Source organism: Mytilus californianus, unplaced genomic scaffold (assembly GCF_021869535.1).
Source record: "Mytilus californianus isolate M0D057914Y unplaced genomic scaffold, xbMytCali1.0.p SCAF_1, whole genome shotgun sequence".
In the NCBI taxonomy this organism is placed as follows: Eukaryota; Metazoa; Mollusca; class Bivalvia; order Mytilida; family Mytilidae; genus Mytilus; species Mytilus californianus.
Genome location: NW_026262581.1, coordinates 25,055,764 through 25,083,457, shown reverse-complemented (window position 1 = coordinate 25,083,457; position 27,694 = coordinate 25,055,764). Strand labels below are relative to the sequence as shown.

At 32.9% G+C, this 27,694-nt stretch overlaps 1 protein-coding gene across 3 annotated transcripts in view; it reads left to right on the top strand.

The window, feature by feature from the left end:
- LOC127717738 (uncharacterized) overlaps nucleotides 1-27,694 on the top strand; it is a 383,100-nt gene that overhangs the window by 136,102 nt on the left and 219,304 nt on the right. The gene's annotated exons all lie outside the window — the stretch shown is intronic.

The following is a 27,694-nucleotide window of genomic DNA, read 5'->3' as shown; positions in this document are numbered from 1 at the left end:
AATTGATATAACGATAATTAATCGACCTCGTTTTCATACGTCAAGAAGTATTTTACATGTAAATTAAACTTCAGATTTTCAGAATCCCGAAATTCAGTAATTGGTTGCTCCCTTTTAAAAACATTTTTCTCATTGTTTTAGTATAAATCAGACCTTTTGTTTTCTCGTTTCTATTGTTTGACATTTCAGCATGCCTCGGGGCTTTTTACTTTCAGTATGATATAGACTCATATTTGATGGCCTAACGGTAACTAATGGTTGCTTACATCCACGTACTTTGGTCTCTTGTGAATAGTTGTCTCAAAGGCAACCATATCACATCTCTTATATCTATACATTTTGTGTATGTGTGCAAATTTTGGCGAACTGTAATGGTTAGAAGAACAATTACTATGATTTTATTTTTGCCATCGTGTAGAAAAGCTATCACATATTTTACAATCCCATTTTTCCATAAATGTGTAATGCAATAACGATTTCAAAATTAGTGTCAGATCTTGTACAATAAACTATGCTCGTTGCACTTACTTTGTTAGATTGTAAAGTAAAAATAGATTATTGTGTTGTTTTTTTTTTTAATTTAATTGATTAAGCTTTTAGTCCTAATTAGTTAAAATAGAATTTTACATAACCAATTTAAGACTTGATCATGGACATGAACATGAACACTTTTTTTCCGTTTGTTGTTAAGATAAGCCAGTGTGTGTTTCTTCGTTTCAAGATGCTGACATTTCACATATAGTTGTTGTTCAGAGTATTTTTGCAACAATTTCGAATTTATCAAATTACCTTAGAGAATTGTATCAAATCATGTTTTCGTCATTCTGATATTTTTGGTTTTAACAAAACATCTTTCTTGTGACGTCATGCATATAGTAAAATAAAATGTAAAATTTAAAATTAATGGCCTCGTCTGAGGGATTTAAGAGATAACTGTATTGTATTTGAAGCTATGCGGACGTCAATCGGTAGTTTTCCTGTCCCAAATTGAGTTTACCTGGCGACGCGTAGCTTTATTCGTTTCTCCTTAATCTATTTACAAGATTTGAACATCAGTACCCTACTGTTGCCTTAATTTGACAGTTCTAACCTCGTACAGTTTTTGAAAGTTTATCCCTAAAACAGATTAAATTAATGATTTCATAGGGTTAATTGCAGTTTTGCAAGGTTATGTAAATTGCCATTCCCTGTTAATGATTACCTGGAATAACGATTAAAACATGTGTGTATCTTCGACTGGGCGCAAGACATTTGGGCTAAATCATGAGCGACGCGTACCGGAGACAGGTAAACGGATATTTGCGACAGTAAAACTACCGATGGACGTCCGCAAAGCTTCAAATACAATACAGTTATCTCTACTCTAAAGCAAAATAAATACGTAAGTCAATTTTAGTCATTATTTCAGTGTAAAATTTTCTTTAAACAAACAAATCCGCGAAATTATGTTCTCTTCTTTGGCCCTTAACTATGTGACGTCATAGGTATGCTTCCGCCGTCAAACGTAAATACCGGGCGTTTTTTTACTTCTTGTCCCCCTCAGAATGTAATAAAATTTGATAAAAAGAAGATTTCTAGGTGCAAAATGTGAGTTTTTTTGGCTTATTTTTTGAGAAATTACATGTCAATATATTCCGGAATTTAAAATGTCGGCTTCCTTAGTTACAGACAAGGAGATAGAGAATTTTATGCTAACTGTCATCCAATCAGAACAAATGATACAAAATAATTGCATTAGAATTTGTCGTTCACGTTCTCGGATTAAATGCATTTTTGCATTTACTGAACCACAAAGCCCTATCTAACGTTTCTATTTTCTTCAGATCAATGAGTAATAATTGGCACAAATAATTTATGTTATTAACTACCAACTAACAAAATAGACCACAAAGCCACAGAGGCATATTATAAGAAAAAACAAGAAAAACCAATAGTAGGGACAACTAAGTGTCACACCACCAATTAAAAATCGTTATATATTGAACACAATTTTTCATTTTTCAATTTTCAATTCATTTTTATTTTTCAATTATCAAATTTTTTTTTGGTTTTTCAATTTTCACAGATGTTTTAACAATTTACGTTAAGTTAATAATAACTTCAAGTGAACCATGTTTATCCTAAATTGTATATTTGATTTATCATCTTTCTACATGCTAATTTACAATCGATGATTTAAGTCTTGTAATGACACAAGACGTTAGGAAACCACCTACTACTCTAGTTAATTATCTTACTTCTTGATATGCAAACCCACCTACCCTAATATTGTACTTCCAAACAATGCACACAGAAAACTTGGGCTCAATATGGTCAAAATATATCTTTCTTCCAGCAAAAGTTTCATGTTAATTCATTTGCTAGTTTAGGTAAACAACAACATCAAAGTAACTGTTTTTTCATAGTAGCGCTACTTGTTCTAAATATGATACGGTGAGTGGGTGGTGTGACACGTCAAATCAACCCTTAAATTTCAGGTGCGGATTTAGGATTTTGAAAAGGGGGAGGGGGGTTGGCAAGCCAACGTCTGGAGTATTACAATAAACTTGTAAACAATCTATGCATATATCACATATGTAGCTCCACAAAAGGGTCCCGGGCCCTCTGCCCCTCACCCCTAATCCGCCTCTGAAATTGGGATTGGATATTTATATGCTAACGTGCTCCCATAGGTTTTATTGAAGCAATTCAAATTAATTGCCATTTCGTCATAATACTATCAGTGATGAATTGGGAATGAACATTTCAATAGCTTGCGCTGAATCTTTCCTTGTTCTTTTAAAAATTATTTTCTTCTTTCGCTTTTAAGATTGACGATTTTTGAAATTGCATATTTGAAAAAAAGTCAGCAGTAAAGATATTTAATTTATCATATTGTACTTATATATAATGTCCTATTTCAGTAATTTATCATGTAAACGACAACCTTAGCGTGCATCTGCAAATTTAACCTATTTGTTTATCTTCTAGACTGTGTACTAATACAATCATTTCTTTCATGTGTCATTGTAACAAAATGTGTCAAGGCTTGTAATACGATGATAATTTAGATAAATTGAAGTTACAAAAGATTAATCAACGGCAACACAATTCATATATTAATAAAAGCCCTGTCTTACGATTACAAGTCAGTTTTTGTCTATGTGACCTCCAAAAAAATCCCATGAATAAAATTGAGAATGAAAATGGGGAATTTGTCAAAGAGACAACAACCCGACCATAGAGCAGACACCAGCTGAAGGCCACCAATGGGTCTTCAATGCGACGAGAAACTCCCGCACCCGGAGGCGTCCTTCAGCTGGCCCCTAAACAAATATGTATACTAGTTCAGTGATAATGGACGTCATACTAAACTCCAAATTATACACAGGAAACTAAAATAAAAATGATACAAGACTATCAAAGGCCAGAGGCTCCTGACTTGGGCCAGGCGCAAAAATGCGGCGGGGTTAAACATGTGTTTTGAGATCTTAACCCTCCCCCTATACCTCTAGCCAATGTAGACAAAACAAACGCACAACAGTTCGCATGAAGTCTATTAATTTTGATTTATGTACTAATAGATATCACAAAAAACTAACATGAACCTTTTCTATTACAGATATTTTGCAATGACGGTACAAAATCCATTATACACGATTACGTAAAGAAGGAAAAATACAACAACATTTTTTTATAAAAAAGGAATTGATAAACATAAAAACTGAATTTTCAAATGCTATCCAACAAATAATCACCATCATGACATTATTACAAACAGTGTATCTATCGAAGAAAAAATAAGTACTAACATGATTTTGATTATAACAAATGAATATGAAATATCATTTCAGGTCCAACATCTGTGAATAATGATACCTCTCAGTTGCACCGAACGAGAAAACTTCTTGCGTTTCTGTCTTCTATTCATCAACAATGCCAAATCTGTGGTGATTTGTCTTCTTGAATTCTATCTTCAACAGCAAAAATTGACATTCGAACAATTCCTCAAAAAACACCAACATGATATATATCATCTATGTAATGTTCGACGGAGTTGTTGCAAATGTATTATAAATAGGAATAAAAAGTGGTCCACTCAAACACGAAGTATTTTATCCAAAACACAAATTGATGTTCTGTATACTGAATCGCGTTACCAAAATAATTGTGGTAATAATTGTTGTAACAGATTTCAACCAAAGCAATGTGTCAACCCAAGTGATCTAGATTTGACCCTTGCAAAATGTCTTCTGACTAACTTCTGCTCTGATATATTTTGGTATTGTTGTTTACAATTAAAAAATAAGAATCTGCAGGAATTCCTAGATGAAAAGAAACATATAATTTATCATCTCAACATTGCCAACCGTCCATGTTGTCTTTGTAAATCAAGTTTTGAGTTTCCTGTCAAATGGGAGACTATAAACAAACAAGAATTACTGGTTCTCTACAAAGCAACAAATACTTCTCGCCCACAAAGTAACTGTTGTTCAAATCATAGTATCAAAATCTGCGAACTGTCAGCCAATAGTCTAACCCCTTCTTGCATTGAAAAGCATATTGCCGTTTATATTCAACAACATTGCTGTGATACAAGAAAAGCTTTAGAAGTCATAACTGAATTTAGAAACACGAGTTATGCTCACGCTAAAGAAGCCTTGCTTTCCAACAGTGAATTCGAGACAAATAAAAAGACGTTGATTGGAGCGATTCTTACTTTGGCAGATGTCTGTGGGATGAAGGAAAAGACAATGGCAGACATTGAAACTGTCATGAATAATCCATTGGATGGAAGTCAAATGCAGAGTTATCATGCATTTCTTATGGACATGGTTGCAAAGAATAGCAAAATAGATGAGGTATAACATGTATAACTTAATTCATTATATTATTATGGTTATCCACTTGCATGATGTACCAAGTAATAATATGACAGATATAAAGGGTCGTAAGGGTCACAATGCAATTGTTGACATGTTCTCTGGAGAAACTTGTTACAGTTTGTTCGCTCGCGTTACCAAGAGAAATGCGTTGCTGAGGGTTCGCGTTACTCAGAGAAACGCGTTTTGTTGTACGCTTGAAGTTGTTCACCATATAAACGATATCCCCTACGTTTGTAATGGACTTGTGTGTCCAAAGAATAAAGTAATATGGTCTAAACAATAAAATGTGACCAAACATGATGAACATATAAACGAGGCTATTTCTGAATGATATCAAACGAAAACTTAGTGCCTGTATCAGAGATGTATTGTATATCAAAATAGGTTTCTGAGAAGCTTTCTGATGGCCTACTGCATAACGCCATTCCAATTGAATAATAATATGTATTTGATTGGCCAATACTGCATCCAATTATCGATACAGATAACTCTATAAATCTTTGGTAGGATGACAGTTTTTTGTATGATACACGTTAGCTACAGGAACGCGAACCACATTTTCTGTTAATTTAGCATCAACGTTTTTTACAAGTATATTAAGTAATTAGGTCAATATTTTAGATATTATTAAAACCGGACATCTAAAGGGACATAGTGGATAACGTTTTGGTTACAACATTAAATAATTAAAATAAAATGACTCTTAACACTTGTGGAGTGATTTTTTCTGGCAAGGTAATAACGATCAACGATCTCGTGATGGTGTCCGCAAAACGAAGGGACCCCTTTATAATCTTTGGTGCAATAGCTCCCTTGTTCGCAGTAATCCTATATATATCTACTAAATTTACGCTAATTTTAAAATGTTTTTGTAGATGTGTGACAGTTTGCCAACAGACATCGAAAATATAGTTCACACGATATCACAAGACCATCTTAAACAAATTATAGGTATTGTTATTGATTAGTTATGAAAGATAATTTGTTGATGAAATACAGAATATTTCTAAAAAAGTTACTTTCTGAAAACTAAATGTTTGAAAACGTTGCATTTTGACAGATTGGTGTTCAGAACTCACAACACCTTCTCTTTTGACCTCAACTGGCACTCAATTTTAATTTCCGAGTAGTTGTTTGAAAGTTAAACGGAGTGAAATCAAAAGCTTGGACACATGCATGATCTGTAATCAGATTGTTAACTTGCCAACTAAAATAAAACTTTTGTTTTGATTTGATCCAACGATATGTCATAGCATTGCCATTGATAAACAAAATACTTTTAAACCGTATAAAACTCCACGATACGAAGGTCAAAGCTGTTTTGCAATTCATCATAGAGAACGGTGTGGATTTTATGTAAATTGAGTAATATATTATATCTTGTTTAACATTTTTTGGATTCTTTTTTAGTTACGATCAACACAAATTTTCTCCAACTTTCTAACAAGCATGAACAAGCTGACCTGGACGAAAGGATGGTGGCGTTAAACAGTAAGAAGATCCATGATTGTTGCGCAATGACCCCTAAAGTCGAAGATTTTTACATCATTGTTCAAAATCTTAGTTCCTTTCTTCACGAAGAAGAAGCTTGTGACATAAAAAATGATGGTGAAATTGCTACTAGCGTATTTAAATATTTATTTGAAAATCTAAACAAAAGTGATAGTGAAAATTTTAGCACATATCAAATCACCGAGATATTTGACATGATAGAAAAAACAGATGAAACTACCCGCAAATTAAATAAAACAATTGAGCGTTTAAAAATAAATCTAAAACGGCGTGATTTTAGAAAATTTATGGTATACGTGAATGTGTGCCTGTGTCTAGGCGTGATAAGAAAGGAAGTATTAATACAAATAAACTATAGAATGAAAAGTTGGTCAAAGTTTGAAACTCAAATTAAGGAATATTCTAAAAGCATACATGCATTATGCCAGAGGGAAAGAGCTGAAGATGAGAAACTAATTAGTATATTTGTTTCGACAGATATCAAAACAGCGGTAGTTAATTTTATGTACAATGCTTGCGATTGGTTATTTGTTGATAGAGTTTTAGCAAGCAGTGAATTACTTGAAGAAAGTCCGAATCTCTCATCTGATTCAGTATATACAATTGAATGTGCGGCCTTCATAGGATCTAAGGCATACATGACAAACTTGTTGGGTTCTTTCCTTAGATGGTCAATTTATGAAAACTTACAATCAAGATTTATGTTCACCCAAAAAATAATTGCAGGGAAGCCATTCTTTACAATATATTCGAGTTTATGGACTAAATATCACGTAAAAATGCACGGAATGTACACTGGCAGGTGTGTCTGTGGAAAATACGGCGACCTGTATGATTCAGGGACATGGTCAATTAGGGCTGTCAAATATAGAGATGAAACATTTTACTTGTTGGCGCCAAGAAAATCAAGGGCTGCATTTATGTGCGCCGATATATCCGGGCGCATTTATGGCAGTTTGTGTCAAGTCGATACATACTGCTTATGGTCAATCAAACCGGTTACACAAGAGAGTAGGGACAGTACCTGATCATGCATAACTTCTGTACAAATGTATCAGAAAATAAAATTTGAGAATTGTATTTTCATGGATAGTATATTTCATGGTTTTGCAAAAGCCTGCACATATGCCAATAGAAAATTTGGTCTGTGCTGACATTTAAATTCGTTGTTAACTTATACCCACGAAATCGGCCATGAAAATGGGTATCAAACGAATTATAATGATTCCATAGTAATATATTTCAACAGTTGAATGCGACTCCTACGAGTGTTGTCTTCTTCTCCATACAGCCATTCCATATTGCGAACAACGCCATTGATAATAATTGACATTTTTGTAGTTTTTGTTTGCTATGAAATTAAACAAAATCATTCTAAAATGTATTTTTGCAAGTACTTATACAAATAAGAATATTGGTATAATTTCCAACTCTCAAAATTAAAGTGGAAGATATCAACTTTAGGTCCCCGTACGGCCTTCAACAATGAGCAAAACCCATACCGTATAGCAAACTATAAACAGCCACGAAATGACAAATGTAAACAATTCAAACGAGAAAATTAGCGACCTGATGTATGTTCAAAAACAGATAATCGAAATACAAATATCATATACAGCAAAAAAATAAAAACGACAACCACTGCATTACAGGCTCCTGACACCGGGCAGGCACATACAGAATGTTAGCGGCATGTTAGCTGTCGCCCAACCTTCCTCCTTAACCTGATACAGTGGTGAAAAAGCACAACACATGAACAAACTGTACACAACAATAATCGAAAACAAATAAATATTATCAACAGCAACAGACGATAACCACTCAATTACAGGGTTTGACATGGAACACCCACGTGCAGAATGAGACTGTGTCAAACTTGTTTGCGGACGCCCAAGCCCCGCCTAATCTGGGATAGTGGTGTTAAAACACAACATTAGAAACAAACGTAAAATTAGATGAAAAGGACTTAACTCATCAGATAAATACAAAGCTCAAAAAAACAACTTACAAAAACACTTAAGTCATAAAGTACAGATCTGAGAGTACTAGCAAACATCATTTAAATATTGAAGTCTAAAATATCAATCACATGGCTGTCATTCGGTATATCGAGAAATTATACCGTGAAAGTATAAGTAACGGTGGTCACTTATCGTGAAAGATCGGTATCATTTTATTGAGAGCATCAAAAGGTTCATGAAAGATCCGAAGTCGCTTGTTTGTCATTGGACAAATTCTTGAAAGTGTTCAAATCATTTTGTAATCATATGAAAATTTATTATGTAATTGATACAGCAAAAAACTGGACTTCCATGACTTTTTCCGGTTCACTTTTTGTTTGTGAATATACTCGTAGGCTATGATGGTTCAATGCCATTTAGTCAGGTCATACAGACTAGTCCGTGGTTTCATAAAGCAATTACTGTACGGCTTTCCGTCGGTAAATATAAATAAGAAGATAAACCATTTTATGTCGTTATTTACAAGTCAAGAATGCCTCATTTGATATCAATAATATTTATGAACAGCATTTATATCTATTAGAAGGGAAGATCTTTGACGATTTCTATATTGAAAAAAGGGGGGAACATTTTGTAAAATATCATACTTTTGGGTTAGAAAAATCACAAATCTTAAAAAATATCTTTTTGAGCTAGAATTTCAATGGTAAATGATATTTGATTCCTTGGATGTCAAATTTGCGGCATGGTGAAAATTGGGGGAGGGGAGGGGGACATATTTTAATTTTAATGTGTTATGATTTTAAAAACAACTTATATCAAGTATATTATGGAATTCCAGATTGATTCACAGAGTGTAAGAATAAGAAAAAAAAATCACAAATTTGAAGAAACTCTTGCTGTTCTTGGACTTGATCGAAGTTAAGTTAATTAAGTGTATTATGCTATTCTAAATTGATTATCGATGTCTAAATTGAGGTAAAAACTGAACTCTTATATAAAAAATCACACAATTTAAAAAATATTGTTTTTGAGTTCGAATTTATGTGTCATTATGAACTGATTTCCGATGTCAAAAATTATCCGTTGGCTGCCATTTTCGAAATGATCGTTTAAATATATGAACAATTTCATAGAAGAAATTTTATATATAAATATATAATCATGATAATATATCCCGAAATAATTCCTGATTAAATTTTGTTGTGTTAAAACGTTTCGATGCCACGAAATGTCCAAGTAGCGACAGTGGAAACAATGAATGATACGATTAAAGGAAGTTCTGCCTTCATTGTATTGGATACGCCGAACTAAACTATTTACGTTCAAGCTGAAAAGTGTAAACAGTTCGCAGATTCACTAAATCCGGATATATGATTTTCACTTACAGGTGGACAGTATTTTAACACATGCAATGGACAAAATATCTTTCTTCTTACTGTGCAATAATCTGGATAATGCACAGCTATGGTGTGCATTATGTACCTCAGATATACTGCACAGTTCAACTGTACTATTATATTTATGGGCGGATCCAGGAATTTATTTAAGAGGGCGTAATTCCTTTGGCAAACGATTTGGACGATTTTATGCTAAGAAATCATGAATGTTTTTCAATCAAAGGCGATGAACATCCTCTACGCTACCCCTTCCCTGATTCCGCCACTGACCTTGCATTTACGACATAGTTGATCAATCAACATCTTTATACAAACTTCGTCGTTTCAAAATATGAAAAAGAAAGTGTTTCTTATTCCTTCAACTGGGAACATTTTATGATAAAACTTGTGTACATGTACAATATAAATCTTAAATTAGTGTTAAACTAGATATTTATTTTTTCATACAATATCCACCCAAAAATAATTGTATAATATTTTAGAATATCCGAATATTCGAAATCTGATTTGGATTGGTTTTGTGCGCAATGGAATTTATTTCGACTTTTTAAATATTATTCCTTTTGAGTGACTATTTTGGGATCGAATTTAATGAGGTTTATATCTAATAATGTGCTAAAACTGGGAAAATATATTAGTTGCAGATTGATCAGACTTGGTTAAGATGCTACATGTCTTCAAAATCAATCGACGAATAAGGTTGAAAAATTGGGAGGAGAGGGAGGGAAGTTAAATATAAGAAAATTGAAACTTTTTTTTCTGTTTATTACTTTGCACTATAAATTAAGGAACATATATCGTCGGGTAATCTTCATATGAGCATATTCTTTAGGGGGCAAATGTGCATAAACCTAAAGGAAACTGTCAATTATTGAGGTGCATAAAGTGGCTAATCCTGCAATCTCCATGTGTTTTCTTTATGTACGTGTATTTCCATACAATGTGCACAATTTAAAGGATCTTAATCAAACTCTCGGTAAGGTTCATTTTAGGCATCATTTTGATGTGCATTTTACTTAATCTAGAACGGTTGTTGAAAATATTCCATATCACAATAAAGAATAGTTGTATAGTTGTATGTGTATTTATCATCTTCAATTTTAAACAAATAACAAGTAAAGAAACAGAAATCCTATCTTTTCTCGTTCAGCAGGTGGTCCGTCGTCGTATCAAATATTAGATATACTGAAGATTAAACATTTTTGCAAGGTTACTTTAAACACAGTGACCAACGTACAAAACATTGTTACATATTTCTCAAATGAGCTTAAGTAAAAACCATCAAGTGAGGACACAAAACACGAAAATCAATTTCCAATATAAAATTAATAATAAAATAACAATATATTGAGATTAAAAAAAAATCTAAGACAGTTCCGGAAAACAAAATTATATTGGTTTCTAAATTATTCTTTCCAAATAGCTGTGAAATGCCAAGCTTTAATGGCTTTAAATTAAAGTAGCGGTCCATAATAACAGTAATAGTAGTAGAGTAGTTTTGGGACCCTTTATAGCTTGCTGTTCGGCGTGAGCCAAGGCTCTGTGTTGAAGACCGTACTTTGACCTATAATGGTTTACTTTTATAAATTTTGACTTGGATGGAGAGTTGTCTCATTGGCACTCATACCGCATCTTCTTATATCTATTTGGACATATTATTCTCATTACGCTACGCATTTGATGCAGGAATATTGTATATTGGTAATCAGAAAATATTTCAAACTAAAAATTAAAGCTTTTTTTGCACAAATCGAAAAAGACAGTATTACAAGAAATATACAAATACTGAATTGATTTGAATTATAATGCAAACATGTAATCTTGTCATGAATATATACCAGGTAGAGATTACCTTAGCTGTATTTGGCAAATCCTTTCGAAATTTTGGTACCCTGTTTTTCAATAGTTGATCACTGCTGAGTCTTTTGTAGACGAAACGCTCGTCTGGGGTACAAAATTTTAAGCCTGGCGTCCGTGATGATTGTTTTTATTTAAACTTTCGGCGTAGTCAATTGCGAATTTATCTTCGCGAAATTCGTCAGGATTTTTTCATACCGGGTGTAGCCGCTGATTGTGTTCATTATTAGTTCAAAACAAATTTAGAAGCTTGATGACGACGTGCACGCAATTAAAAAAAAATCATAATGCAGAATTTTAGTTTGAAACATACACCAGACTGAATATGAAGTCTTTACAATGCATTCGTTAGATTTGTAATGATTGAAATGTTAGTCTGGTATAATATGGTTTGTTTATTAGTTGAAATTGGCTTTAATTTTCACTAGCTTTCAAAAACTGCAAATACTCTTACTTAAAGGTTAACATTTAATCTGTCAACAGTTTTTTTTAATCTGTTGACAATGTCTTTTGCATGAAAGCAAATTACCCTAAGCTGTGTGTCGCATATAATTCTGACCTTCAGGTGACCTTGATCTTCAACCTTAAGGTCAAAATGCTTGATTTTATTTTACGTTTTAGTGTCTCGGCCATTACCTTTTCATCCTTTGAAATAGGATTTTGATATTTGGCACATGAATGCAGCACCTCATGCCGATGTGTCGCGAAACCATGAAAGATACGCTATGACGTTGACCTGAGACCTTCAAGGTTGAATTTGATATCTTAGAGAAAAATAAAAATCTTGAGGTCAATATACATTCTTAAGAAATGACATTACTGTCTTTAAAATATTCCGTGTATTAAGTCGCTATTTATTCTTTTCTTTATATGTTGATTTTCCTTTTTTTATTAGGTTAAGCTGGTAAACATTTTTTAAATAAGTAAATTCTGTACATGTATCTAAAACAAACTCTTTGTAAAGATATACTTTATATATTTCTTTGGCCATGATATTTTCATCGAGCAGAAACAAATATAAGTCATTATCATGTAAAGTTGTTGAATAAAACATGCAAAATTTTCGACATCTTCAAAATTTTCAAAACATATAAAATCGTCTTCAATAGCAATATAGATGTAAATGTATAGCCCTGAATAACATTTTAATATAAGAAAATATATATAAAGTTGTTAATCTCTTTTTGAAGTATACTACAAAGACTGATAGTTATCACACTTACAATGTTGTTAGTAAAACCAAAACATGAATTATCATTATTATGGTCATAATTATAAATCACCAATTTACACAACTTGGAATTTTTCGAAATACAAACTTAAGGATTTTCTACCCCGGGAAAAGATTTAACCTAAGGTGTTTTGACAAAACCTTTCGCAACTGAGGGTCCTAAATGTTCTTCAAATTTTCACTTTTTTTGCTATTTTGACTTTTTTGACACAAGTGTCACTGTAAATAAAGGCAACAGTAGTATACCGGTGTTCAAAAGGCATAAATCGATTGAGAGAACACAAATCCGGGTCACAAACTAAAACCGAGGGAAACACATCAACTATGAGAGGGAAACAAAGGAACAACAGGAACATGAAGTGCAACAAAAACAAACGCCAACATACATAGAAACGAACTATTTGATAACCACTGCCATATTCCTGACTTTGTACAGGACATTTTAAGAAAAAAATGGTGGGTTGAACCTGGTTTAATGGCTAGCCAAACCTCCCGCTTTATGACAATGTTGAAAAATATCGCTAAAATGACAACACTACGTGACAGAAATACAGCACAAATACACGCAAGAACATTCATCACAGAGAAACGCACAAACAAATAATATAATAGTCGACACAACATGCAAACCGCAGAAAAACAACAAACACACTCCACCAACGACAAACACCACAGGATATTAAAAAAAAACAGTGACTCGCTTACGTAACTAGCAAGCAATCTCGAACTTTATACAACTATTTTCACAATACTCGTCCAAATTTTCATGTCATTGATGTTATGAAAAGGCAATTTTATAACTCTTTGGACTACAAACGATAAGACATAACAGATTATCCAACCGAAACCATTACAGAAACATCAAAAATAAATACATGAAAGTTAGATGTACAACATACCGAGACACGTCGTATAGCAATGCAAATTCACACTCGGTATAATAGTCATATTCGGGAATATGACAATGATGGTATTGAAAGGCAATTTTATAATTATTTGAACAACAAACGATAAGACATAACACATTATTCAACCGAAACCATAACAGAAACATCAAAAATAAATACATATTGGATGTACAAATACCGAGACACGTCGTATAGCAATGCAAATTCACACTCGGTATAACAGTCATATTCGGAAATAGGTCACGTTCAGTACTTAGTAGACATACGACATAGATGTTAAACCTTAATCTAAGACGTGGTAAACATGTTATTAGTTAGTTTAGACACAGACACATCGTATAGATCAACCAATTCCTGATGGTGTCCATAAAATTTACGGAGTGTCATTTTTAAATTTTTCCTCCTCATAACTCTGTTGGAGCAGTTTCTGCGTAAGGAGCACACTCCTGTATATGAAATCAGTATAGTGTGAACATGCACGAGCATAACGTATCAATTGAAATATGTAAACTCCATACGACGAAGCAGAGGGTATGTTACTGCTGAGAAATGGGCAATTGATAATTGGGAAGTTGAAATCATCCCGTTTGTCATAGATTTTAGTGTGAATTCGTCCATTTGTGTCAATATTGAGGAAAAGATCAAGGTATGAAGCAGTCTTTCTTGTATCAGTTGTATCATTAATTTCAAGTTCACTGGGATATATGAGATGCAAGTACTGACTGAAATATGGGTTATTCAGTGATAGGACATCATCAATATATCTGAAAGAAAAATTTAAGAATTTTGCAAGGTGCTTTTTCTTTTTGTCTTTTAGAAGGTTCTGGATGAATTCTAATTCATACGAGTACAAAAAGAAGTCGGCCAGAAGGGGAATTAGTACCCATTGGAATACCGACTGTCTGTTGAAATATCAATCCTCCGAACTCAACAAATATATAATTATTGTCGATTAAAAAGTCCAGCATTTTGATAATATCATCTTCACTGTATTTTCTGATAGAATCAGTGTGGTTCTTCACAAAATAAGAATTATTATAACCCAAAACAAGAAATTTATATCTACGATTCCCATTGTTATAGAAAAAGCTCTGTTTAATGAGATAGTGTAAGTATTTTATATTCGCGCGTCTGGCATACACATGTTTAATCCTGGTATCTATGACGAGTTTATTTTTAAGCATCAGTAAAAATATAAATAATTCAGGCACAATCCAGAATCATTCTAACTATAACTTTTAGTAATATCCTTGATCCTACCAGAATCCTCCTGGTACCATCTGTATGGAACGCCATGACTGCCTGATGTTGATTATCAACATTATATGCAGTGGTCACAGCATTATATGAAGTGCTCACAACATTATATGCAGAGATCGCAACATTGTATGCAGTCGTGAAAAGATTATATTCAGTGGTCACAATATTATATGCAGTGATCAGAACTTTACATTCAGTGGTTCAAAATCGGTAAACCTCGTGAATTTCATCGGACATTGGCGAATTCAATAAAATGGTGTAAAATTTCGAGTTCTTATTTTTCAAACTATCATGGTTTCCCAATGACCAGATTTTTATAGAGGTTGTATTTTAATTTTATTTTTTTGTATTCAACATCTTATATATTCTATATTAAATATTGATATAGATAAATTCTACCTGCAATTTACCTGTACATGTTAAAAAGAATAGTTAGCCCAAATGTAAACTTGACTCTAAATTTTTAGCCCAAATGATACCATGGTCGCGCTCATGATTCAGCCCAAATGTCTTGCGCCCAATCGAAGATATAAACATATTATAATCATCATTCCCGGTAAGCATTGACAGGGAATGGCAATTTACATAACCTTTCAAAACTGCAATCAACCCTATGAAATCATGAATTAAATCAGTTCTAGGGATAAACTTTCAAAAACTGTACGAGGTTAGAAATGTCAAATTAAGGCAACAGTAGTGTACCGATGTTCAAATCTTGTAAATCGATTAAGGAGAAACAAATAAAGCAAACAAACAAAAACTGAGGTAATCGCATGAACTCCAAAAGATGCGAGACCTTATGTGTCGACAGGATGCTCGTCTCATTTTATGCATGCATCACTTGCCATGTAGAAAATGTTCTAGGGTAAAACTGTTAAAAATTGTTCTAGAGTAAAACAGTGTCCGACAAAAACTGTTCGAAAGGTTCTATAACTGTTACCATGACAATTCCTGACAGACCCAATGTTTTCAATGAATAATTTACTTTGACTAGCCATAAAAACAGTTTCACCCCACCATTTCTTCTTAAAATGTCCTGTACCAAATCAGGAATATGGCAGTTGTTATCAAATAGTCCGTTTCTATGTATGTTGACGTTTGTTTTTGTAGAAGTTCAGTGTTTCTGTTGTTCCGTTGTTTTCCTCTTATAGTTGATGTGTTTCCCTCGGTTTTGGTTTGTGACCCGGATTTGTTTTCGCTTAATCGATTTATGACTATTGAACAGGGTATACTACTGTTGCCTTTATTTACTTGGTCCTTTTAAACGACATTTTGTTTTTAAACACAATGTGGATGTGATTGTGTACATTAAATATAAATAATTCTATATACACAATACCTTTTTGTTTGTAGTATGAATGGTGTTTAGTCGTTTATCATTTATGATCTAGTAAAAACCACCAGCAGATATCATCACTTCATTCTAGATTTTACTCCTACAAAATATATATATTAAGTTTTGTAAAATATAGATAAAAACGATAACAATTATTTTTTTCCAATTGGGAAATATAAAACATCATCTATAATATTACTAAATTTAGAGAAGGGTTTTATAAGCCGCAATCTTCTGTAACTGCAAAATGTCATAACATTACGTTGTTACAATATATGAGTTGGGTCTTTTGATTTTCAATTTTAAAATCTAAGCAAACATTGCAGGACCCGGACTCGGTATTTGACTGTCCCTTCTCATGTATAACTAACAAATAGGTTGTACTTCTTCGGAAAATGCCTGTACCAAGTCGGGAATATGGCAGTTGTTTTTCAATTGTTGATTAATAGCGTTTGATTTTGTCAGTTTTTATAAACCTTCCCTTTTTGAATTTGCCTTGGAATTCAGTATTTTTGTTATACTTTTTTGAAAATACAGCTGTTTCACAAACCACGTCTCTTTTGGGGAGACTAAAAGGGGCATTGTCTGTCAAATTCGTATTCACCGATTTGATTCAAGTTCTCACGTTTGATTTAAAACATACTAAAACGTATATACAAATTACACACAGTCTTAAATAAACAATAACCATTGCATCAACTAGATATTATGTTTCGTGTGTATTTTAGTCTAGACGCCATTTAATTAAAATCCGGCATCGAAATGACATCCGAAGACTACCGACGGTCATATAACCCGATATTAGCGTAAATATAAATATAAATAGATACTGTCCTGTTCACTTGAATTTTTCTAGGTCTGTTTGATTTCATATTGTATAGATTAAAAAAATATGTAAATGATCCTTTTTTCCTGCATAAGAATGATTTTTTGTAGATCGAATCAGTCAACGAAATGGTTCATCATTGTTTCACTTTCTTTGTTAATATTCGTTTTCTTTTAATAGACAACTCTCCATCCAAGTCAAAATTGATAAAAGTAAACCATTATAGGTCACAGTACGGTCTTCAACACGGAGCCTTGGCCCACACCGAACAGTAAGCTGTCTATAAGACCTAAAGGACTAAACCGCATACCTCGTTTATATGCGTTATGATAGAGACATTATTTTGCTTCGTATCTCAGAGTTGTGCATTTTGACACGATTTAGTATCTAACAGACATGAAAATTAGCTGTTTAAAGCGTTTATCATAACTTCACATCAGTTGTATCCAATTTTAGAAAGTTGTCAATTTTTTTAGCATCTAAAGCAATTTGTTCTTCTAAATATAAGCAACAGACTTAACCAAAAAGATGTTATTACTAGTATACAAAAGCATCATATTTTACAACTTCAGATAAACATCATTTTGGTTATAGTTAATGCTCATATCAAAATGTATATTTTATAAGAAATTTTACCCTTTCCAGAACCAGTTTGATATGTTCATTTATAGTTATCATCTCTTTATTAACTCTTTGACAAACGGACTTTAGGAGTGGATAGAGCGTTTCGTTCATTTGTTCTTCCGTCTGTAACTGTTAAGGTTTGCGTTCGGTCTAGATCGAAACAAACTGCGAGTCAAAGAGGAATAATATTCTATCAGAGCATACATCTTGGATACTAACGAATGTCCAGGTAAAAAAGAGTCACCTCGACCTACATTTTACACATAATTAATTCTCGTTTAGTTTTGCATTAAGGTACAGAGTCTAAGCAACTACACGTCATATATATAGAGGAATGATATCTTTTAAGTGCGCACATTTTTTATAGTAACGAAGGATCTTGAAAAAAGTTGGTAACCTCGACCAATATTTTTTACACATGAATAATTCTTGTTAAAATTTGGGTGAAGGTCCTGATCTAACAACTGCAAGTAATCGAGGAATAATGTTTGATACTGCGCACTTCCTTGGTATTAACGAAGGTCTGCACAAAATTTTGTCAATTTAATTTCGATTTTTTACAATCATACTTCTATTTGTCTTCCTAAAAGTTGAATTAATGAGGCCTTAGTTTAGGCATAAAAGTAAACGATGTATGAAAATCAGTACAATTCTTGTTAATCAAGAAAATTTGTCATATTTCCACGTGCACACAGTTAAAACTAAAATATGTTCATAAATCATAAGATTGTTGATTAAGAAGGTCCATTAATTTGAAACATGTAGTTTAATAAATATTTATTTATTTGATTGAATTATTCTTAGCGTCTGCTAACATTGCTATCGTCTTCTTAGAATTTACATAATGTGCTGTCATTGGTCACTGAAAATTATATATTGACTTCATGTGTTGTCCGTTTAATGCAGGAATTCATACTGTACATGCATGATCTTATGTTAAATAGTCTTTAAAAACAAAGTTCTAAAAGCACTATTTTGCTACGTACACAAGTATATAATCAAAACAAAAAATAACAACAATTATTAACTTAACCCATTAATTAATTTAACCAATCTAGAAATATTAAGTACAAAATGGTAAGTTACAAAACAAAATTAACATTTCAAAATCATATGTTTGATACAAAACAGCCGTAACATGGAATGTCATTTAGACAAAAAGAATAGATATCATTGTTTGGATATATGAATCACTAATACAGAATACCATGGCCTTGTGATTCGAAATCTAAATATTTAAATAATATATAATCCAAATTTGCCTATATATGAATAAAACTGTATGTAGTGAATAAGTTTACACAAGTGGTTAACATCCCTAGAAAATAAATACAGCGGACAAGACATCAAGAAGGCAATACATGGTCTTCGACAATAGACAATTATCTAATATATACTGTAAATTCAGAAATTATTCCGTGCATTTATTATTGCGAATTTTGTGAAATGGACTAAAATGCGAGATTAATTATTACGATTTCAGGAAAAACTGCAAACAATTAAATGTATCAGATATAAGAATGCGAGTTTTTATTATTGCGATACTCATTCAGTCGCATTATTCGCATTTATAATAACCTCGTAATAATTTCTGAATTTACATTATACTGTTCAAAAAACGAAACGCATAGCTCGGAAGAATTTTTCAAAATGCAAAATAAATATTTTACAAGGTAAAATGAAACGGTCAATTGCATCTTCGAATTTTTACAGGTAAGTTTTAAGCTTTAAATGCCCGTTCTTTTGATTTGGCTCTCTGCCACATGAAATTTCCGACTCGCTAAAAGTGTATATGACCATTTTTACTACGAAATTTTGCTAACGTTTTTCACGAGAATTTTGTGATCAACTCAACTGTTACACTTTTGCGCATATAAAGAACAAGTTAGAAGATTTAATTCATCACAACGTTAAAACGTTGCCATACCAAGGTTTGACACTGCTATTCGAAATATCGTCATCGGCCGTCTCCAGGCCGAAGTGTCCCAAAGTGAAGAAGCAAGAACTGAAAATGTTAACCAGATGCGACTTTGGAACAGATACCAGCAGACTGGCTGATCTAAGGAACACCCGAGGAGTGGACGAACTAGCCTAACGACTCCTTGACAAGGTCGCTACGAAATCGAACCGTTGCCGCAACAGCCACTGCAGATGGGATATCAGGATTGAGAAGAATCAGCTCCGCAATCGACTGCGACAACATGGCATTAGACCCAGGAGGCCATATTTTGGACCCGTTTTGAGGCCGTTACACAGACGGAATAGAGTCGGATGGTGCAACAGAATGAGGGCTGGACATTCCGCAACTGGCTCAGAATCTGGTTTAGTGATGAGTCCCGTTTTATGCTTCAGAAATGTGATGGAAGAACTCGTGTCTACCGGCGCATGAATGAACGTTTTGCTTCCTCGTGTGTCCAAGAAGTGGACAGCTTCGGTGGAGGAAGTGTCATGATGTGACCGTAAAACGGAATTGGTACATGTTTCGGGTAATTTAACGGCTCAAAGGTACAGAGACGAAATTCTCCAACCTCACCTTATGCATGTTATTAACCGACAGAGGGAGTTATTCCAGCAAGACAATGCTAGACCTCACACAGCGCGTTTAACAATGGACTACCTTGAGCAGAATAACATCAATGTGCTACCTTGGCCTTCCAAAACTCAGGACTTGAATCCTATTGAGCAACTATGGATGGGACCAACTGGATAAACGTGTGCGCCAGCGTCAACCCCCGCCTCAGACCCTTGATCAGCTCCGACAAATGTTGCAACAGGATGGCGAGCAATTTCACGCAACAACATTAGAACATTGATAGAATCCATGCCGAGGAGATGCGTAGCAGTCTTAGTAGCGAAAGATGGTCATACACGGTACTAAATTTAATGGCACCGGAAGTAACTCTAATTGTGATAAATTGACTTTTATTCATCAATCTCGAAGAAATTGACTGTCCTCTTCTCAATCAAACACCTTTCGAGTGAATATTTTTTTTAGAAATTGTAAAATTTCTTTTCAAAAGACATGTATTAAAATTCTTAAAAATCAATTATGCGTTTCTTTTTTTGCAGAGTATACTATGAATATTCGAACTAGTGAATAAATATTATAAGACTTTTTTAAGATCTGGTATCAACACCAAATATTTAAAATGTTGTATTTAAATGATTCTGGTGAAAATTTTAACTATTGTATCAAAGAGGTTTACAACGGCCCTGATTTTTGGAGCAACATTTGTTTCCGTATTTCTGGTTATTTTGATTTATTTTGCTAGAGGTTATTGCAAGTTACGCCAAAAAAAAAATAAATATAAAAATATAATTCGGCAGGCCATCCCAATTTTTCCAATGGATGTTTGTATTATTACCTAAACAAAGGATTCAGTTAAAGTGTCTGAAAACTTCTATTTTTGACATTTTTACCTATTTTGTCTGTTTGTTTTGTTCACACATTGTTGTTGTCAATATAATGGAATTTGATGCGACTGTCATACAAGTGAGAGGTTTAGCTAGCTTTAAAACCAGGTTTAATCCACCATTTTCTACATAAGAAAATGCCTGTACCAAGTCAGGAATATGACAGTTGTTGTCCATTCGTTTAATGTGTTTGAGCTTTTGATTTTGCCAATTGATTAGGGACTTTCCTTTTTGAATTTTCCTCGGATTTCAGTATTTTTGTGATTTTACTTTTTTTTTCTACCAAAGTTCCAACAAAATAGCAAACTTCGGTTTAAATGTGTTTTGTTTTTTTATAAGGACTGAAATAGCTAATGTTTGACTAACATAATTTGAGGTATTTAGTCACATGCAGCTGAGCATTTCACAAATGTGTTTTTAATTGATAATATGCAGAGAAGTCATAAACACCTGGATAAACATGTAGTTAAATCATAGAACAGCCCTTATAAATAAATAAGATCAACCTGGTATGTTAAATTTTAAATAATAAAATGTATATTGGCTATACTTAATGTCCACCTTACGAGTGAACTAAGTGACTAATTTGAATTGTAAGATTTAATTTTTAAGTGACTGAACCCCTGCACAAACACATGAAGTTTTGTAATACCAGTGTTCAGCAAATATACTTGTTGTCATTTCTCTTGTTAGACAAGGTTTATTCATACACAAACAGATTCTTGCATATAAATCATCACTTTATAATACAAAAAGGACTACTCGAATCATCTCTTTACAACAGCATCATCTACCAATACATCACATTAGGAAGGTGGAAGTGTGTCTCTCTGATCTGGTTGGCTCATTAATGAATAAAATAAAAAAGACTTTTTTTTTTAATTAATTGTTCACATTATATTCAATGTTTCTTCAATAATAAATTGAACTAATTCAAAATAAGGCTGCTGATTTTCTAGTTTGAATTGTTTCACATTTTATCATGCCAGGGCATTTTATAGCTTACTATATAGTATAGGTTTTGCCCAATGTCTAAGGGCGTACTGTGACTTATAGTTTCTTACATCCCAATCTTTTTGCCTCTTTAGGATAGTTGCTACACAAGCAATCATCCCACATTTTTATATGCTTGCATATATTTTTAAAAGATTTGATACATCTGTACAATCAGTTATCTAATACTTAAATATTAATCAAATTGTGATCAATTTCGAACATTGTTGTAATATATGTGTTGTGAAATTGAAATGATATTTAAACCACTCTCGATAAACAATCATAATGATGAATTCTAATAAAATATCAGTCTTTTAGTATTATTGAAGTTTGTCCAATTTGTGTACTGGTATGACTTATCTGAGAAACCACATTTTAGCCTTTCTTACATTTATTAATCAAAGTTTTCAGTAGAATTAGTTGTGTTGATACAGGTTCTTCCAGACTGTAGATCCATGTCTTTTTTATGCAAGAGTTGTCGTTCTTACCATAGCCAAGTAGTTATTTCTAAATTACGGGATTTATTTCTGGGTGTGCTTATTGAAATATTGTTACTATAGAATTAACCTAGTTATTGTATATGAAGTCAGTTACTCATTTTACTTGATGGTGGTGTTATAAGCTGTGAAACATTTTAAGCCCAACTCGGGTTTAAATTTGGAATTGTACTGTTGTAAGTGAAGCATATATTTATCGATATTTGTTATTTCTATCTAAACTGGCATTATGCAGGTTCTTTGACTTGATTTAAAATTGTTTGAATTAGTTGACTAAGAAATTATTGAAATTAATATATTCATGCGTAATAAATTATTAATGATAGAACTCGTAGTTTCCTTTGCAGTTTTTTCTACTATTCCTCGCGGTAATTCACATATTTTTACAATGAATTACAATCAGCAAATGAAGATGAAAAATTTGTCACAAACTATCTCCCTTAATGCATTTTATTTCTTTTTTTTTTTATCTCTGTAAAGAGACCAAACAACAACCCACATTTTGCGTACTTTGTATCAAAATGAAGACGAAAATGTGATTTAAAATAGGGTTTAAATGAGAACTGTCTAACGTGTTTGCCAGCTTAACAACTTAAAATTAACTAAAGATAATTTTAATGGGATTTTCCATTCTCTAAAGTTTCAAAACATTTCAATTGTACATTTTTGTAGTTTCAGAGAATATTTAGAAAATGGCAAATAAGAATCAAAGATTGCCTCCAGGTACCAGATTTTTCAACTGAAATAAATTAGGAACATCTGAGAGGTCCTTCAAACACTATTTCTACAAAGATTTGTTTCAGAGCAAATCTTGAAATGTGATTTTTCATAGGGTTTCTTTTAGAACTATGCCACCTTTTTTGCTACCTGATCAACATAACATTGAGAATAGATTTTGGTCCTAGAATCATCCATCTACCCAACTTTTCAAATATCATGACTATCATGTCTTGTACATGTTATAGTTCAGAAGACAGCTTTCGAAAATTTGCCATTCCGAATTTCAAAATGTCTCTGCCTGCCATGTTTTACATCAAATGAGGATCAACAACAAAGGAACAATACATGGATTTCAAATCAAACTTTCTACAAAGTTTTGGGAAATTCGGATAAATAGATTCAGAGAATATTATAAAATGTGTGCTCAATCAAATCAGAGAATATTAGAAAATGTGACTCCTATAAGATTTCAATGATAGTTATGTGCCACCAATTAATGCCTCAATGGGTGCCACCTGCTCAACATTAAATACAGATAGTTTATAGAACGGGAGATATTTGAAAGTTGAATAATCAGAAAAAAAGATGGTCTCTGGCAGCCAATTTTTTTTAATTTGGATTGAACAAAATAAGGGATTTTTTTATAAAGGAAATTCCATATATCAGTGCTACTAATGTTGATTTAAAACAGCCTGGTGGCTTCAAAGGAGAAGATGAAAATACACATTTTCTAACAACGAATGGACAATGAAGTTGAACACAAAGTGATGAAAATAATCAACAAGGTTAACATAACTCACAGGCCAGGTGAGTTAAGATTTCAGTGATATTTAGAGGAAAGCCCATTGTGTTGGTATGGGCTGTTGTGCATTCTAATATTTTCAGTAATTTTTGTGATTTTTTAAAAGTAAATCTTTTTGTAGAAATTTCTTAAACCTTCAATATTTTTTTAACATTATACCTGTTTGTTTATTTGTAATTTCAATCAAACTGTGAAGTTCTGGCATGGAACCAAAGGCTACTTACCTCCCCTTCTGCCATCTTTGTTTGTACAGTTCTTGGAGATGATCTCTCAGACGCTGAATCACAATTACGGTATGTGGAATGTCGACAGGAGACAAATATACAGATGACGATGGCCAGTAATGTAGTAATGGAACCTACAACTAAGACAATTTGTGTCACATTGTCGTCATTATTATCGTCATCATCCTCTGAAAAAAATGATTAAAAAAAAGAAAAACTGAGCCTACAAACTCTTAAGCACGTTTCTCGTTTCTCATACGGACACTGCTCGATTCTCATATGCACACTTATTCATTCAAATATGCAGACTTGTTGATTCTCATAGACACATGTCATGATTCTCATACATACACTTCTCGATTCTCATACGTCCATGTATCATTATAAACAACATAGAAAATATTCTGGATTAACTATTGAGATGCAAATCATACCATTCACAACCTAAAGAACTGAAGCTTCTAACAAAACATGTCATTGAAATCTTACTTCTTTAGGAGGATTTAATGATTCAAAGTACATTTAAACTAACAAATAAATAAACAATGACTATTAAAAACCTTTTACTTTGCTAAAAGAAGGGATTAACAACTCAATTAAACCTGTGAAAGCAGGAACTCTTCATATTTCAGACTTTTTTTCCTTGCAAGTGATTACTTGCTTACGTAATCCTCTTCATATTTTTTAGCATATAAGCATCAACAAGTGATTAATTCATTTTTGTATTTCAAGTTGTCGCAGAAGCCTGTTAAATAAAAAGATATATATCTCTTGATTTGTATAAAACTAAGAAATGTGGTGTGACTGGCAATGAGACAACTTATCACTAGACATCAAAAAGATGTTGATGAAACAGATATACGTCACATGCACACCCCAGCATTCAGTAATGAGCAAAACCCCTTTAAGTAAGCTATAAAAGGCCCGACATGACAAATTGTAAAACAATTAAAATGAGAAAACCGATAGCCTAATTCATGATAAAACAGTAAATAAAAAAACAATTAAAACAGACAGCAACCAACGACAACCCCTGAATTATAGGCTCCTGAACTGGGACAGTCATTTATAGAGAGTAAAAGGGTTTATAGATATGTCTGCCAGTTCTCAGCCCTCTCCCTTATCTATGTCTAGTTTAATTTGTTTGTGACCTAAGGGAGTAGATCTTTGTTAAGGGAGGTAACTGTTTAATACAATCAGTTTCACCAATGTAGCTTTGAAGCATTCATGTGAAACAGATTTAAATACAACAAACTGTGTTACTCTTAGGCTTAGTGTATATTGATAGATAACAATTAAACAAATAAATCATAATTTTCAGTGTGAATATCTATTGGTTTGAAAACATACAGTAGCTGAGTAGTTTGTCTGGATTGTTTTCTAATGTCAGGTGAATAATGCTATCATGAAATTTTTATCCATCAATGTAGCAATTGTTGCATGTACATGTGTCCAAAATTATTTTTTTGTCAATGCTTTGTCATGATTGTGTCATGTGCTCCGTTTGTTTGTTTGTGTTAATGAAAAAAACTTATTTAAAAAAATAAATGTATCTGTATGAACGGAATTACATTATCTACAGATATCATTAAATAATTATCAATGTTCAGGGATATTAATCTTGTCAAAATTTACATATGATTCATTTCTCCCAATATTGAAAAGAAAGACATTAACATCGTTTTTGTCATCAGCAAATTAAAACATAACTTAATTTGTATTCTGTTCAAACGGTCTTTGGGATGTATAAATACACGTCCACGTTCATTTTCTATATAGAGATTACTCTATCTATATATCATGTATATTACATTATACATATTTATTAACAGGTTAACTCCTAATTATCCTACTGCCAGTCTATACTTTTATTTTGGCATTGCACAAGTCATGTCGTCTTTGGCTGTCCATGACGTTAAAACACTAAATCCCTTGGATGTGTTTTAGTTGATTTTAGTCTCTGATGCATGATGTTTTCTATTATTAATTGTTTTTGGCTTTTAACTAGCTTTCAGTAACTGCGAGTACTCTCAAATCGTACTTTCGTGTTAATTTGACCTGTTGATACAATTTGTAATGTATTTTTGTTATTTAATGTTTATTAAGTGTTTAGTATAAAATTGAGAATGGAAATGGGGAATGTGTCAAAGAGACAACAACCCGACCATAGAACAGACAACAGCAGAAGGTCACCAACAGGTCTTCAATGCAGCGAGAAATTCCCGCACCCGGAGGCGTCCTTCAGCTGGCCCCTAAACAAATATATATACTAGTTCAGTGATAATGAACGCCATACTAAACTCCAAATTGTACACAAGAAACTAAAATTAAAAATAATACAAGACTGACAAAGGCTAGAGGCTCCTGACTTGGGACAGGCGCAAAAATGCGGCGGGGTTAAACATGTTTATGAGATCTCAACCCTCCCCCTATACCTCTAGCCAATGTAGAAAAGTAAAAGCATAACAATACGCACATTAAAATTCAGTTCAAGAGAAGTCCGAGTATGATGTCAGAAGATGTAACCAAAGAAAATAAACAAAATGACAATAATACATAAATAACAACAGACTACTGGCAGTTAACTAACATGCCAGCTCCAGACTTCAATTAAACTGATTGAAAGATTATGTCTTCATCATATGAATATCAGGCACAATCCTTCCCGTATGACTATAAATTTTCACTTTTGTTCTCATACTAGGAACAACAAAATTATTTATTTTGTAAAAATTATTGCCGTACTCCATGCATACCTTACAACAAAATTATTTCTACTTACCTGTGTACGTTATTTTATTTTGTGGCATTTTGTCCAAGGTTATGGTTGTCTTTCTGATATTGTTTTACTTCTAACCCCCTTGTTTTAATTAATTTTGTATTTACATTGTGTCATAGATCAAATTTATTCGTTCAGTGTATGTCCATTTATTTTTGTTAATATGTCTTTTGATTGAGTTAAGCCATTTCAATTGATATTTTATAGTGTGTCTTTCTATGTTGTGATGTTATACTATTGTTTCGGGTAGGGTGAAGGTTGGCGCCTATTAAAACGTTTAAACCCACTGCATTTGTTTGCACCTGTCCTAAGTCAGGAACCTGATGTTCAGTGGTTGTCGTTTGTCGATGTTGTTCGTAAGTGTTTCTCGTTTCTCGTTTTTTAATTTATATAGATTAGACCGTTGGTTTTCCTGTTTGAATGATTTTACACTAGTCATTTTGGGGGGCCCTTTATAGCTTGCTGTTCGGTGTGAGCCAAGG